Raw genomic sequence first — 6881 nt, forward strand, 5'->3', positions numbered from 1 at the left:
ACTTGTTGAGTGTCATTAGCAATTACAGCCTTCATACAGCATAGACCCACTCTGGATAAAACTGGCTTGCTCTAAACTACCGGTACTTCAGGTAGTAACATTCATTTCCCATAATCGTTGTATGCTTCGAACTGTTTTGAACGCATCGTCTTTCAGGTAACAAATAAAGAAAGAAAACTTATCGTAATTCTGGCTAACAATAAAACATCAGAGCAAAGCGTCTATTATAATATGTTTAAAGTCACCACTTATACCACATATAACTTATGCTTAAATCGAGTTTTGCCCTTTATGAAAGGGTTTATAACAGCCAAGGACTGTAGGGACAACGTGGGGAAATGGGGGTCATGCGGGACAGGTGGCAGGGCATCAGAACGAGAAAAAGTGAAGAAGAAAGACTGGCGGCGGCTTGCTAATCATTGATAATATATATCTTGTAGGTTTTTTCTGCCCGTGGCAAAGTACAACTGGAATAAGAGCAGCAGATCGTTAGAATAAGTGGCAGCAACCAGATCCCCTCACACACTTACCAATGTTAAAAGCTCACTATACACCTCTGTGAGTTTAAATAATACCAAGGACATAGGTGTGTGTGTGTGCAAGCTATGAGGGAGGTTAGTTTGCATGGCACATAGCACAACCCTGAATCATTCTTCATTGATAAATGATAATACATTTAGAAGGGCTAATCACCCAAAGCCTGGGCAAACAGTCCTGAATAAGCTTTGTATTACAAACCATGCTCAGTTAAGTTAGATAATGATAGTCTTCTGAGTATAATGATAACTAAAGCAGACTAATGACAGAACATCTGATTTTGATAAACACATTTCAGAATATAATTGTCTCATAATGTAACCTAAATCTCTCAAACTGTAGGCCTAATAATACTTGAAATTGACAACTGAATTAAACAGTATAGCAAGTGTGTAAGTGGAACTAAAACATCTTAAGATCTAACACTTGACATAAAATGGTTACTTGAATTGTGCATGTGTTAATTGCAGCCTATATAGTTTTAGATAGATAGATAGATAGATAGATACTTTATTGATCCCCAAGGGGAAATTCAAGAATTGTATTAGGATTATTGACTGCAACATCTCGTATTACCGTATTCTAAGCTTTTCAGTGAAGTAAAAAAAGACTTCTAACTTCTTCTAACTTCTAACTACTAAAAAAACGACTAACTTTGCGGTACAAAGGCACTGAAGCTCTTTAGTTATTGCAGCTTTGCAGGTCATATGTATGGCACTGAGGGGATAACACTAAGGCTTTAACTTAAAGGAAAACTCTTCCCATATTTCGCATAGATCTCTGTTTCTTAAGGTCACCGAGTACTATCTGTATGGGGAAAAAAAATGGTGCTACCTAGCTCGAGTTGCTGCAGTTGACAGCTAGATTAATGACCAGATTAGTGTCCAGAGTGTTAAACAAAATGCAGAGCAAAATATAGCAAAATGAAATTTATTTCAGTTTCACCTTTGCCATATAAAAAAAAAAAAAACGGTCAGTCACAACAGTGCTTAGGTCTAACAGCTAGAGAAAGTCAGTGAACAGCATGCTACAGATTGTGAATGTGTTAGTGTGTCCTAAGCCTCAATGTCCCCGAATAGGCCACAAATCAGCACTAAAGGACTGTGTATGTAGGCTGTGTGTGTGTGTGTGTGCCCAGGCTTGTGTGTGCATCACAAACGGCTATTTCATCAAACACTGGCTGCTTGTTACCCATCTACCCTTGCGGGGGACTGCTATTCCATGAGTCATCACCATCCCTGCAATCTGATTGGATGTGTGGTCGCCTGTTCTGACCACAAACCCACAAGTGAACATCCTATTTCAGTTCCAATCACCAATCACCATCTTCCTTTATCTCCCCCCCCCCCCCCCCAATTTATGGCATTCCCATCCCCAATCACTAACTCACACATCCTAAGACCATTTATATTCTTAGTGGAGGGAAACAAATACAAATGCAGATTTATACACCTCTGTGTTTAAAATGTGTCTCTGTGCGTAGAGAGTGTGTGTGTGTGTGAAGACAGATGCAATTATACGGCATGTAAGGAAAAGACACCTGATCATGATATCAATTCTTAATTGCTAGCAGACACTCTACAGTTCAAGGGGATAAACAATACCAAATGGAAGAGAGGGGAGAGACAAAGATACAGAAAAACAAACAAAAAAAGAGAATGAAATAAACCAAATAAAGAAAGAAAACAGACAGACATGAGCACACACCAACCAGGCTCGCTGTATCTCTGTACACCTGTGTGTGTGAGTGTATGTGAATATTTCATGGCTTGAAGATGGCGTAGAGAGATGTGGGCTGAAAGGGCTGCTGAATCATTCATTTGGTCAATCACTCTGGGTTCCGTTTCAGTCTGTGTGTTCACACTGGTACTCTCTTTATCACACACACACCAACACACACACATATCTGGATGTATTAAGTATGTGGTATTTATTATCTAGATTAATGCAAACACATAATGTAGTCTGTATGTCACCCCATGCTCTGACTACAGTTTTTTGTGGAATCATCCCCCAAGTTACACTCTTCATCAACCCCCACACTTGTAGAGAGTTGTGCTTGTTTTAATGTTTATGGCTTGAGAGGTTTGCTTGTGTCTAATGTTCTTATCTCTGATGAGGAGTGCATAGGTCATCATCCACTGTCTTTTGTGAGCGCTGTTTGCTAAACACAGGGCCCTCCCCTCCTGCCATGGGAACGACCAAGGAGCCACACTCACAAGGAGAGTCGTTAGAGCAGGCACACCAGTGTTTCCTCTACGTTGATTTTGGGATGACGGCCCGCCACGGCTAAATTAATGCCGCTACGGTATCAGAATTAGGGCAGACGCACAATGTAGTTGCGGTTGTCTTTTAAATGATCCATGCCGACGTATCTCCCCCGCTGGCTGGCACTCACATTGCAATTTAATTTATTAATATTATGGCCCATTCAGTTTCACTCCACATATTGTGTTGATGTAGCTCAGTTTATTGTTCATTAATCATTCCTTTTCTTCCGCAGTGTTTCCTCTTTATTTGGTAGCGGTGGCCACTGCTTCAGAATTAGGGCAGGTGCACAGTATTGTCCGGGTACATTTTATGCTACAAGTTCCCTCCGCTAGCTGGTACTCACATATCGCAGTTTAACAATAATCAGCAATGCTAATCAGAGGTAGCTTAACTGTCTAGTTTTATTCCGTATATTGTTTTTATAGACGTCAGTAGCATACACTATCATAGAGCTTCCATTTACTGCGCCACTGCGATGCGGTAGCCTATCTGTCAACATGGTGAAAAGGTGTAGGATCTGACCTGATCTGACTCAAAGGGAACTTCAAAGTATTTCCCATATAGTAGCCTATTAGCTCGCAATGACAGCGAAAGTGAATCCTGGAGAGTGGTGTCTCCGCCAAGTAGCTACATTAGATGCGTACTCAATTGCGATTCGATGCAGGTAAAAAGTATCAAGTGGTAGGTGAGTAAAGGTAAATGGGATTATAGTAATTTTACAAATGCACACAACTTGGGCAAAAATGTTTAGTATGCACTTGCGGAGATAGCTTACAGTTAAAGGTGCTCTAAGCAATATAACACGGTTTGAGGTAAAACCTGTTTTGTCACATACAGCAAACATCACCTCATAATCCACTAGCTACCTGTGCCCTGAATACACTGTAAACAAATGTGGTCTCACCAGGGGCCTGTACTACGAAGCGGGGTTACTGGCTTATCTGGGTAACTTCGAGAGTAACTTGATCACGTGTGGCGTAACTTCCCGATTAACCCGTACTACGAAAGGTGGATAGGTTTTAACCGAGGTATGCTGCCATGGCAATTTACGCTGCATCTCAAACCTGCTCCGACCAGGTTATGTTCTTGGTTAACCCGAGGTTTCTGTTAACCACACCCTTTATAAGTACCACCCCTCCACTAACAATTTCTCCCGAGACATGTCGGCGTACCTGGATGATCCATACGACATTGGAGCGCAAATCGTGAGGGACTCTCTTCGCAGGGCGAGGGGTTTTAGAGACCGCCAGAAAATATATATAGCCTACCCGGACGATATTCTCTATGAAGATATAGATTGTCATCCGAGGGAATTCGTTATCTTTGTCAGATGATCTAGGAAGACGTCTCATAGCAATGCCCGTACGTGGACATTCATGTATTCCATTGGTGATGCTGAACATCTGAGCAAGAATAGCCTACTGTATGTCCGAAAATAAATCGGACATAGGCCTACAGTATGCTGAACATCTGAGCAAGAATAAATCGGACATATAGTAGGCCTAATAAATTAAAATCACCATTTTTACAAACGTATTGAATTGAATGTCATATTACTGTACCCTGCACATAAAGGCTACACATTTCCACAGCACCAGAATCCGACCGAATGCCTCCCTCAACCCCCTTCATAATCGGCCTTCCACTATTATTTGCGATGGCAAACTCCTCTGCTACTGTAAAACACTCTGGTGCCTTACAGTAGTGTTCAAAGACACCTTTTTCTTGTTAGCTGTAAAACAGAGGCCAAGTGAAGGCTATAAGCATAGGCCTACATGTTTTCATAATTAAGAAATATTAATGCAAGCTATGACTATATAAACCACTATTCTGAATAATGTGTTTGTGTTTCATTTTCACCTGCTGCCATGTGCATTTGGCAATGGTGTTGCATCTGAAATGTTCACAGGATTAGGCATACACTAAATCAGTCAATGGGGCTACTTAAACATTCAATTATCCTTATTACTGTAATCTATATGCCCACTTCTAAATTGTGTTGCATCTGTAGGCATTTCTATGAACTCAAAATAAATAAGCAATTTAATTATTTAAACTCATTAAATACATTCCGCAAGCTATTAATCCTCCGTATTTGAAGAACATGTGGACATAAAACTTTACTTTTAGGCATTTAGGCTACCCGATCTGCAATACGTTGCCAACAGCCTTGCCTTGCTTTGTTCACTGCCGACGTATTTGATTTTTGTCGTAGAGTGGGTTTTAATTCCTCATAACTTGTCATAATAATTGTGCATTCCTCATCTGTAAAATAAGGTGAACGCGTCATCACTGAAAGTGGTGATTTGCGCTGCAACCCGCCTTTTTTATGTGAACGCGCACAAACTCCAATGAGGTTAACCCCAGCTCAACAAATCAACTTCATAATCAGCGTCGTAGTACCGATTAACACCACTAAAGATAACCAGGTTTTGTCAACCCCGGTTTAACAAAGTAACCCTGGGTTACATCTGGGTAGGTTAAGCTCCCTTCGTAGAACAGGCCCCTGGACAGCCCAGGCTCAAAAACGGCAACAAAAACAACCTGGTCCAATCTGGATCATAAAAACACGACAAACTGTTCCAGCCCAATACCGATAAGATGCGGAGAGTTAAGAGAGTTTCAATTGCACGGGAGATGCGGAGAGTTTAGGAGAGTTTCAATTGCACGGGAGGGAGGAAAAGGAAGTAGCGAGCTAGCTCTGTAGCTCTCTGTTTTGTTTGAACGTCAACAGAATGTTTCCCAGCATTACTTAAAGCGCCTTTAATGTGAATCGCGGACTATAACCAAAGAAAATAAAGGAGATGATTTTCCCCAAAGAAAGGTTGTGGTTGTGTTTCTACAACATGTCTTTAGTAGCCTATTCCTGAACCCTGGCCCTCTTGAATCACATTACAATAGTGTGATTAGCAACCAGATTTGTTTTTTAAATCCTGGGGGAGACACCCCCCAGACCCCTGTGTTATTATTATTAGGCTATAGGTCCAAACTATATGCTATAGGTAAAAAAATGCCTCAGGTGTAAGTAATTAGTCAAAGAGCCATTGGGTTGTGTGTAAATAGAGGTTACGAAAGATACTCTAGTTTTTGTTAATGAAATGTCAATTTATTGGAGTGGGGGTTGGTGTGAACTGGCCTGGCGCATGTGCCAAAGAGGCCATCATGTTTAAGTCAGCCACTAATCTGCCTATAGAGATATTAGAAAAGTTAATGCTATCACATTTGAGACTGTATTATCGTCTTATAAACTAAACCTTACATTTAAGATTTTGTCCCAAATTTAGAACTAAGATGCTACACTAAATGACACTACAGCATAACAAAATGGAATTCTACTAGGTTACATTCTGAGTGCACCTGTATGCCTTGAAATTTAAATGCCACACTTGTTCTCTGAATAAGTCTTCTGGCCCCCTCTGTTGGACTTCACATATTATTACAATAGATTTCCTGCAAAGCATATCATCTTGTCTAAGTAGAAACACAACAAGTTATCTTTGAAAACAATGCCCTAAAAACCTAAATGTGCAGCTGTTAAAGGCTTAAAAGAAATTACTCTCAAAAAGCTAGACCTCTGCACTTCATGGTCTGTACCACTTCACAAAGCATCACCTTAACTTAGAATTTTTAAAAACATTGTTTACATCAACCAAATTAAATCAAATTCTAGATGTACAGTACATTGTGTCCATGCAGTGACATTTTTTTAAATAATTAGGGTCCAAGCAGACAAGCTGCTGCTATTTGTAAGGAACATTATCATCATCAAACTGTAAGTCCCACAGGCACCAAACTTGTTAGGTAGGCTCATAGTTTGGCTGTGATCTTAGTCAGGGGGCTAATTCTGAAAAGGGCTTCTGTTAAGACTTTTGCGGACATGTTTTGGTACAAGCTGTCACCCTATTTTTTTTAGGTAGAAGACACCCATAGGAATATGCAACTATATTGTTTCAGATTATTTGACATGAAATTGTTTTTCCTGTTTTGTAGATTAGATTTTAATTTGCTGCTTGACCAGGACTCCCTGGCAGAAGAAACACTGTGTCTCAATGGGACCTTCCTTTCCTGGTAAT

This window comes from Alosa pseudoharengus, unplaced genomic scaffold (genome assembly GCF_046254945.1).
Source record: "Alosa pseudoharengus isolate Yale_2024_CS ecotype anadromous, Long Island Sound unplaced genomic scaffold, YU_APseudo_1.1 YU_APseudo_1.1_scf_2, whole genome shotgun sequence".
Lineage (NCBI taxonomy): Eukaryota > Metazoa > Chordata > Actinopteri > Clupeiformes > Clupeidae > Alosa > Alosa pseudoharengus.